The sequence below is a fragment of the Anser cygnoides genome, chromosome 11 (genome assembly GCF_040182565.1).
Source record: "Anser cygnoides isolate HZ-2024a breed goose chromosome 11, Taihu_goose_T2T_genome, whole genome shotgun sequence".
Lineage (NCBI taxonomy): Eukaryota > Metazoa > Chordata > Aves > Anseriformes > Anatidae > Anser > Anser cygnoides.
In genome coordinates this window covers 9,728,885-9,739,222 of record NC_089883.1, presented here as the reverse complement: position 1 = coordinate 9,739,222, position 10,338 = coordinate 9,728,885, and the positions used below count along the sequence as shown (strand labels likewise).

Sequence of the window (10,338 nt, the reverse complement as noted above, 5' to 3'; positions counted from 1 at the left end):
CACTTCTTCCCCAGCTAACTGGTAGTCAGACAGGCAAAGAATGGCCTATCCAAAATTAGGATATGCTTAATGCACTATCCACTGGTGTTGTTCCCATAAGCCTAATTATATGACTTTTGGGTCAGACAATGTCTCATTGTGTGGCCCTTGGCAGCTACAGGATGCCTAATGCTGCATGAATGTCTAATGTGGAGTTTGATGGCTATGACCGAGGCTACTGTTCCACGGTGGAATTGAAAACATCCGTGTAGTTTCCATAGAAAACCAGGTCAATGGTGCTTCCATAAAGTATTAGCCCCAGGGAAAGCCCTTGGTTGCATGTTGCCTGTACAAATCCATGCAGGGTGAGTAGCATAAGGTGCATTTCTCTTTCAGGTAAATTACACTTAAGGAGTCAGATCGATTTAGTCTTTAGTGACCTATTTCAGAATCCTTCTCCAGACGTTAAAGTACTAATTGCAAGTACCATCCCTCATCCATTTATGTCTCTTTTCTTCTATTTTGTGCATTTAGGAACACTTATGAAGTATCTCACGAACACCGCATGCACAATGAATATGGTTTTGTATCGGTATGTAAAAAAATCATTTTATGTTTTCTTTGATTGTAAAATTTTAGGTAGAACTATCCTATCTTTATAACGTTTCCTGTAAAATCTTGCCTTTTTTTTTACAGGCAAAAGCAAGGTATGAATGTAAAAGAGAATTCATTGTAGATGAAAGCTGTAATATGCTTGTTCATTTCAAAGGAGAATGTATAACTAATTACATTTTAATTAAATCTCTAACGTCAACAGCTGTTTTTAAGGGATCTTTTAAAGCTACATTTATTTTTAGTATTGTTTAAGATCCTCTTTCTTTGTGTGCATTTCACTTCATGCATTATTGCCTTTTTAAAAGTTTTCCCTCTTTTAAAGTATCAGCTACTGCTGGCATATATTCAAGGCTAAGCGCTGGTAAAATTAGTTTTTTTTTTTAAGATGCTGGCTGTTACTTTTCTAAATAGAGAGCAAAAAGATGTGAAAGCACCAAAATGACGTTTGTTCTCTTTTCCTTCCAGAAGTAAAAGGTTACGATTCTGAACCCCAAATCGCAGAGGCCAGTTTTCAGCTGACAGTAGTTCATGCTGTACGTCTGTTATCAGTTCCTTTATAGTACAGCTCTTAATTACAGTGATAACACAACTATGTCTTCAGACTGTGATCCCTGCAGATTTCATCTGTTCCCCCTAAATCAACAGCAGCACAGTGAATATCCTTTACTTAATTTGTAGAGGGGAAAAAAATATCTAACCTCTTTTCATATGAAAAAATGTAACCAAATTTAGGGTTTCCGTGTATCAGAGCTTTGTCCTGTTGACTTTCCTGGAACTTGCGTTAGTCCATAATGCTTCATATGTCATTGCAGCTTCTTAGTGTTCTTTGTCATTTCCAACCGCATCCTCCAGAAGGTAAAACAAGTCCTTGCTCAGCCTGTAGAAAGAAGATTGGAAAGTGTTTGATGGGAATTACCAGAGCCTGCTGCCTCCCAGCTGCTGCCTGACTTTGAGGTGAGCTCTGTGTCAGGCATTAGGGTCAGAGCCACGCTAGCGATCTCTGTGCCTGGCCCGCTGAGACCCAGACCCCTTGCTCACAGCCTGGTCTGAGGGGACGCAGTTTTCCTGCACCTCTTTATTGCCATCTGAGTTCATCTGGCAGCCGCTAGCTTGGTTCTGTGGAGGAAGGAGTTCACTGCCTGCTGTAGTGCAGCTCCCTATGGTTGGTCTGAGCATCTCCAGGACCCTCTAGTAACACTGTCTCAGCCCTGGTAAAATCATTTAGAGGAATCTTCCAGACCTGCGAAGAAGTTAAAATACCCACCCTTTCTCTCTACTGTGATCAGAGCGGTGGCATTCACGTAGAAATAGAATTGCAGATATCCTATGTCTTGCTGATTGCCAACAGCTATTTCCCTGGAGTCAGTGAACTTCCTGTAGTTGTGGGACCAACCCACACTAAAGATACCCTCTGTAATCTCCTCTGCTCCCGGTATCACCTCTCCTCTTGCTGAGCCTCATGTTTTTGCATGATTCAGAGCGCTTAAAGCACTCTAGAAATGGAGAGAATTATTTGAGAGATGATTACTCTATTGCTATGCAGAAATATGTAGCTAGTATCCGTTTACAATCTAAGCCCTAATTTTTTGTAAACATCAAAACTCAGTAATCATGAGAACCCTGTGTCAGTTCTGGAAGGTAGCTACATTATAGATTGGAATGACAATGTATTTGCTAAAATTGCACCAGCAATAAGTAAGAATTCATTATCTCTTTCATGAAACTAGCCAAGAGGCTCAGAAAGACTTGACATCTGAGGCTAAGATAACAATTGATGTAGTGGTGGTAAAATGACAGCAAATCAGAAAAACTGGTGAATCTTCCAGATAGCACTCTAAATGCACGGTGTTTATGTTTCTTACTAATAAATGGAGATTTGTGAGACCCATGCTTTGTGAGAGCGGAGTTGACCCTTGTGTTTCACTGTTAAATTTTTCTTTTCTCCTTATAAGTGGGCTGGATCTAATTTTGATCTCAGCCAAGCATAAATCACAGTTCACACCGCTGACATGACTGTAATTGCGCATATCTGAAGCCAGTGTATTTGAGAGAAAAGCAGACCTGTTTGGTCAGATTCCTCAGAGGGGGGATCTCTGAAAGCAGAGCAAATTCACACAAGTGATAGGAGTTGTTCTTAGCCCTACGCTGCTGTAAATGAAAGCTGGATCTGACCAGCTTAGCTCGATGGCTTGAATAGTATCTTTGATGAGATATGCCACAGCAATATCTACAGCAAAAAATGTCTTTTATTTCAACAGTGTCAAGCAATCAGAAATACCAAGATGTGTGGCATTTCTTCAGGGTGGTGAAGGGCAGTTTTGTTCGCTTCTGACAGGTGGGTCAGCCATTCTTGGAGCAGCAGACAGCTCGAAGTGTGTTAATGGGGTAACTGCCAAAGTGTGTTAATGGTGTAACTGCCAAAAAATGATCCTGAAGGCATTCCCAATATTTCCAAGAATATTATACCAAGCAAAACCACTTCTTATGGTCATATGGGACACACACAGATCAGAGTTAGAGTTGGGCTAGCAGCTATGCCATGTGATGTGAGTAAATTACCATCTCTCTCCTCTCAATTTAGTCACTTATTAAACTGGGAAATAGTCTCAGCATGTTGTACGAGGGTACTGGGAAGACAACTTAGCCTCAGCTAAAAGTGTGCTTAAAATTTTGCATTGGAGAGCATAATAGAAGTGTGAAGCATCTTATGTTAGACGCTGTGGAATTAGCAAGCATGGCTAATCCCTAGCATTCAACAATAATTTCTCTGTACTGGGACAGAAATACAACACCAATAAGAAAAGTGCAGTGGCTAGACCAATGGCAGCTGCAATAAAGCAGCATTTTGATTTGTTAGTCTCTCAGAACTTTGCGTAATGTGTTACTATTTCTTCTTGTTAGGGCTGATTGAATCACATAAAACTGAATTCCAGTAGCTGAATAGCTACACGGCATTGTATTAGGAGACATACCAATCACTCTAGGATTGCTTTCCTGATGTCAACAGCAGCTACTGCATACCAACATCTGCAGTGTACCAGAGAGGCTCTTCTATATGTCTGGAAAACTGCATGACAATTTGTGCAAAATGAGCATATCTTGCATGCTGGGTTATTGAAAAGTCGAGCAACTTGACTTATGTGATTTTTAATAATATTTACTAGCAGACTCTATTTATTGACTTTTAGATATACTGTCATGTTGGATTACCATTCCTATCAGGTAGCAATCGCAAAATTCTTTTCTTTAGTTTTCCCAGGTAACACTTTAATTTAGCAGAGAGTCATGTAGAAAGCTCCTGTATTTTTTTATCTGACTTCCCTCCTACCTCTCACCTTTCAGGTCATAGTAGTTTACAGACAAGCAGCAGCAGATGAATTGTGAAGAGATGGTGAGGATTTTCATGATGCACTGAAGCATTCAGAATTTTAAAAGTCCTGGTGAACACTAAGCTGCCCGAGTCAACGTGAGCTTTGTTACTGACCTCAGTGAACTCAGGACTTCACTGTCGTGTACGTTTGCTGCCTATAAGGCAGGTAAATACTTCTTTGCCTGTATGATCTCGTAGTAAGGCTTCACAGAGCAGATATGTTCTCTGTAGCAGGTAACTTGGGGAATGTGTGTTGTCTCCAGTCAGGAACATGCTTTTCCTGTTGCAAAGTCTCTGGACGTAACATCAAGAGCTGGAAGAGAGTGGATTTGTGACCTTTGAAGAAGCTCCTCCAGATTCTTTTTGTTTCTCTTTAGTGTGATACACTGCTATTTAAATTATTTTTTCTCTCTCTCTCCTCTCTCTTTTTTTTTTTTTTTTTTTCCGTTTGCTCCTTTCTTTCAAGCACTTAGAACCTGTTTTTGCTCTTGCTGGTGGGTGTAAGTTTTCATTTCAGCATATTACTGGATTTTGTTGTTCTGTTGCAGAAGCCAAGCTGTCTCCCAGCATCTCCTCTTTTCATTAGGCTGTGGCAGGTCTTACACTGATGAACTTACTAAAAACTTAGTTATCTATTAATTTCCTCTTCACTATCTTGGGGTATTTGCCTGGACTTTGAAATGATCAGTCATACCTTTTTCATGTTGTCTTGCTTTTTTTGTTCTCTTGTGTCACTATGGAAAGCCATGGAGTGGTACAGGACTTGCTTTTGGAAACTGATGTTTCCAACCCGTTTATTTGTATGATTTTTTTTTCTAGATGATCTTTTCTGCTTTTCTAAATTAAAACTGCTAACATGAAGACTCAATGACCTTTCTTTTTGCCTTATTTGCTGAAATATGGCAAAACCTTTATATTTACAGACCTTACTGAATAACCTAACATTTTTTTTTCTCATTTCTGTGGAACAAAAACTTGTCCGTTCTCAATTGTTGCATTTTTATACCTGCCTTATTTTGTCTTTTGCTACTTAAGACCCTCTTAAATGAACTGATTTTTGGAAGAAATAAAAATAACATATTACGGTAGTGTCTGTTGGCCTCATAGTGCTGGAGGTCTGGCTGCTCTGTTTCCTAGCTCCTGTAGCTGAGAGAGCCCTCGGAAATGGAAGAGAGAAGATTGCTCTGGCATCTGAAAATGACCCTGCCCAGCACTGTCCTAAAGCCCTGGCTCTTGCAGCAGGGTGTACAAGGCCCTTCATTTCACACAGCCACTCCAGCTGTGTTCTGGCAGGAAGGTAATACACGGGCTGTCTCTGCCCTTGGTCCAGGAGAGACCCTAGCAGGAGGGGATGATGTGCGTGCACACCTGTCCTGGAGAAGGGAGAATAAGCTTGACTTGTTTTGCATAGTGGGGAGGAGCTTTCAAAACAGCTACCACCCGGTAGGGATGCCCAGGGGTGAAAGGATGGTTCAGTGTGAGAGTTTTGCTTCAGGTTGTGTTACCCTGCAAGGTTTTGGTGTTAATCTTGACTGAGAGAGAGAGCTGATTTAAAGAGCCATCTGGGAGAAACTGGCTCCAAGCTGCAGCCCACTACACATCCTTTTGAAGCATTCTACTTGAAGACTGGAGATGTAAATAGCATATTGCTACAGCCCTCAGAGACCAGACTGGAGTGTGTGCGGGACGAAAGGGGCTGAAGGGATTTCTCCTCCTTTGCTATGTTACTTAAACAACAGAAAGCCAGGAGTTAGAGATTTCAATGGGAAACAGCAAATAACACTGGAGAGGAAAGGCCTAGGCACAGATAACCATGGAGCTTCCTTAAGGCAAGCAGGTATCTGAGCATGTAGAGCGATAGCACACGTAAAGCAAGAAGTGAAAGATCGGGAAGACAAATAGGTAAATAAAGGTTCTGAATCAAGAAGTTCCACACAGCGGTTTATTTCAGGAAAACGAGCATTTGCAATCTCCTGGGTCATCTGCTAGTTCCTATGTACAGGTGCTGCTAAATGTTTTAAATTCAAATAGTTTAATTTTGAGGGAAAACCGACTAGTAGAAACCAGTCTGGAAAGACTCTTCTTCATACAAATGCGAAAGGGGGAGGCTTCCTTTAGAAGCACAAATTTAACAGACATTGCAAAACAGGAAAACTGCAGGTATTCTGAGAAAGCAGCACAGAGGGAAAACCAAGTGTCTGGCAGAGATAGGGAAAGGGCCTTTTATAGCGAATTCACAGCAACGTGGTGACTACACTGAGAAACCCTAGCAGTGCCCTCTGAAAGCTGCTTGGTTATCAGAATTAAGAGGAAATTTCCTATCAAATCAGTCAATGCTCTAGATGGCACACAAATAGGCAATTTCCACGATGTAAGTTTGTTTTTCTTTTTCTCTTTTAGCAGAAAATTTGCTTTTGTTTTTGAAGAGAATGGATGTGAAGCAACACTGGGACATGGCGAGGTTATATTTTCACAAATGCCCTGATCATTAATAAGGGGCTGTTCACAGTGCAGGTTATCACCTGGTAATATAAATTTGATCTGAATCAAGAGACACTGCACAATCACACTCCTGTCAAATTAGCTAGGATGAATGATGCAAAGTTTATGCAGCTTTATGTTTTCAGATTAGCTTTATGCTTGCAGTGGGAGGATGGCTGACAGTGAGCCAGACGAGGTTAGAAGCTGATCTGGCATAAAGTTTTCCAGTACAGAGTTACCCCATTAGACACTTTAAAATAAATTTGCAAAGGCAAATTTACATCAGCTCAGTGTTTTCCGTCCAGTGGTCACAACATTGTGTGATACCATAAAACAGATTTAATTTCTCCTCAGGTTGCCCTCACATCTCCCTGAGACTCAGTTTTCCAAGGTGCAGGATCCCAGCAGCCCCAGGCTGAGCAGGGCAGGCATTCTGCATGCTGAGTGGCAGCCTGGCAGGTACTGGAAGTGCATGTGAGGGGTGTGGAGTGATTGTGGCTATGTGTGGAGAGCCTCAAATTGCACTTACAACTTAATTGTGGGCAAGTGATTGGTTTGGGGTTCTCTCTCTTTTTTTTTTTTTTTACATAACAGTACACAAGTTAATTCTGAAAAGAAAACTGCAGATGTTTTCAGCACAACAAGCTGGAGAAGAATGATCTCACCTGAAATGGTACGTTAATATCTGAGTTTGTGTTAAAGTTGGTTTTGTTCCCTGGAACCAGCTGTAAAAATCTCTGCTGACTTCCATACTGACATTAAAAGCTTCCTTCAGCCAGCTCTGTCCCTACCCTGTGCCTCCTCCCAGAAACCTCTGGATCTGAAGTGAGTCTGAAAGGGGCTCCTCCTTCTCCCCACTTCCTTTCTCCACCTTACACGTTCATGCTGCCCTTTTCTCCATCCCTGCCCTCACACTCTTCAGCTGTATTTCCCGCTAATAGTTAATGCTGCAACATACATATGGTAACAAGGCAACCAAATGAACCTCGTGAGTTAAATGCTAATGGGAAAGTGATGGTCACGCAAATATTTGTGGACCGGGGCCTGATAGAAGGAAGCTGGCATACTTACAGGGTCAGAGTGACTCTTCTTTGGTTTCATTGATATAATTCACTTTCACTTGAATGATGGCTCTCCAGGGTCTGGTCCATCAAAGGTACTTGTTTGACTGCAGCTTGTCACTCCCTTCAAGCCTGGAACCAGTATCAGGCATACTTTAACATAATTTAGAACAAATTGAGAAGCCAGAAATATTGATGCAGGATTTTAAAACCTCCAGAGTGTGACTCTGAGGTCACATTTCTCTGTGGTTTCTGCCTTCAGTGCTCTGTCAGTCAGGATTTGAAGGAGGGTGTGAGCACTATGGTCACCTACTGCTGCAGCCAGGGATGGTGAAGTCCATGTGGAAAGCTGTTATTCTAGAATTACTTCTGACATGCTTTCTGCGTTGTTCATGCTTCATTACAGATAGGAGTAACTCTGAGCAGCTGGCTTTGTGATCTGTTACCGCAGCTTTGGTCAAACTGTTCCATATGTAGATTTGTTAAAAGATATTTAACACTTTTTTTTTTTAAGCAGTGACTGCAAGAGAGGTTTCTCCTTGTGATTCCTCATGGGAAGGATTACCTGCCTTTCTGTTTATCACATAGCTGCTCTTGCTCGAAGCTATAAAGGAAAAGGGGAAATCTTTGGAAAGAAGACAACTGTTTGGAGGTGTCCGTCTTTTTTCTTGGTTAGGTGAAATTCGGGGAACCTTTCTGGTGACTGCCCTTGCTTTTGTCATCTTCACATCACAAGAGAAAGCTGCAGGGCGAGGAATTGGTAGAGCAGGACTTGGCCATGTGTTTTCATAGTACAGGGTGGTATTGGCTTGCAAATTGTCTTCTCCTCCTGGAAGAATATAGTGATTTCCGACAACAATAGCTGAGTCATACGGGAGACAACTTCTTCCACTCATTTGCTGAGTAGTGCCTTGCTCCAGTGGAGCTCTTCTGCTTATTTCTTGGAGTCAAATTGACATAGTAAAGCTTGCAGAATTTGCCTCTGAAAGAAAACTTGCTGATCTGAACTGATCACAGAAACAGCAGACTGGTCTCTGTGAAAGAGGGTTCATCAGCTGTACTGGACGGGAATGAATTCTGTAAGAGCAATAATCTATGTCTGTCTATTAATTTACAGATGAGCTTTGAAACTGGTGTTTAAACCTCATTATTTGCACTATTTGAAGTGAAAGGAAGCCACCCAAGTAAGAGACCAGAATCAGTTCTATTGTGTTTTCAGTTTCTCTGTTAGAAATGCTGCTTTTTCTTTGCCTCTCCAGGGAGCGTAGAGCCTTCTCCTGTCACAGTGAGCCAGCACCAGCGTTTGTGCAGAAGTTCTTGCTCTGGCTTCCCCATTGTGATCTCTCTGACCCCGCTGCCCACACTTGCTCTCTAGAAAGCACCTTTCCATCAAAATCCCTCAACTAACTATGAATGGTGCCAGGAAAGCACCTGACCCTGTTACACCTTCACTGACCCAGATCTGGTTATTGGCTGAGGGGGTCTCTGTATGGTTTAACTTTTGCCATTTCTTTCGCTTCTTCCCAGATAAGCCAACAGACCTGGGAGTCCACTTGGCCATAACTAAATTTAAACGGTACATAATCACTTGAGAAAAACAAAAGTGAAAAGCCGGAAAAATTATGGTTTCTGGACAAGGCATTTAACTGGACTGAGGCAGGTCTGCTTTCAAACATCAGCTGTAATTTTATGCAAGTCACTTCACTCCTCCATGTCTCCCTTTCTTATTTGAGCAAATGGAGGTAACAGTGCTTCTGCTTCATCTGTCAGCCATTGTTTTTGATTGTTTGTTTGTTATTTCCCTGTTCATCCCTTAGAGCAAGGCATCTCTTTGTTTATGAGTTACCCAGCATGAGAGTGATATGATCTTGCTTGAGGTCTGTGCAGTCTTTAGTAGTAGTAACACAGGCAATCAGTTAACTGAAACAGAAACAAATATTCAAACAATATGCCCGTGAGGTTTCTCTCTCCATTGGATTTTATTATGATATATTTTTCCTTTGATTTACTTCATACCTCTAGGAATATTTGTTTAGCTTTTACATGACATTACGGCTTTCTTGGAAAATCAAAACATGGTTCTGAGTGATCAGATGGCTAATGCCTTTATTATTGTTGCTTCCCATGTAATAATCTGTAGCCTTGACTAAAACCTACTTCAGGCACTATATGTATTAAAATTCTTGCATAGTTTTCCTCGCTCAGATATCATGAAATGCTTACCCTCAGCTGGCTGGATTTGACCCTCTCTTTGGGCTGTGACAACCACATTACTCCACACTCAGTTCCAGTGCATTGCCAGACATCTCAGAATGAGTAAGAGAATCTAGTTAGCAGCAACAGTATGCGCTTTATTTTTCCCTTTCAAAGGTTATATCTGGTGACTGTGTGACTGGAACAATGAGACTAACCTCAGTTTTACTGTAACAAAGCAGCTATGAGTTTTCTGGGTAAAGTATATTTTGACTGACATACAAGTAGCTGTAGCTTTGCTCCACAATGGAGAAAATTACTTCATTTAACAGCTCTCTGTGCCAAGAAAGAAATAAAACATTTCTGAGAATGTGGAAGATTTTTTTTCCTGTTTTAATTTTAAACCTAAAAGAAAAAGCAGTTGCCATATAAGTCCAAGTCAATGGAATATATAAATCTTTAAAAAGGTTTCATAAAGTAATAATGACTTTAGTATATGTACCGAATGAGATTAAAGAGCTACATTTGGTTCTAATACAGAGTTTCACATTGAAAAGAACCATCAGTTTCCTGTTTAAAATCTACTTATATTGAACTGAATGGAGTTCAAACAATGCCATTGTATTTCAGACATTTATC

General features: G+C 41.0%; 1 long non-coding RNA gene across 1 annotated transcript; it reads left to right on the top strand.

Annotated features, from left to right (window-relative positions):
* The first annotated feature begins 595 nt into the window (after window positions 1-595).
* Window positions 596-6,608, top strand: LOC106043354 (uncharacterized). Its single transcript, XR_001211635.3, has 3 exons — window positions 596-1,548; window positions 2,853-2,929; window positions 3,937-6,608. It is a non-coding gene; the product is annotated as an uncharacterized lncRNA (long non-coding RNA).
* The last annotated feature ends 3,730 nt before the right edge of the window (window positions 6,609-10,338 follow it).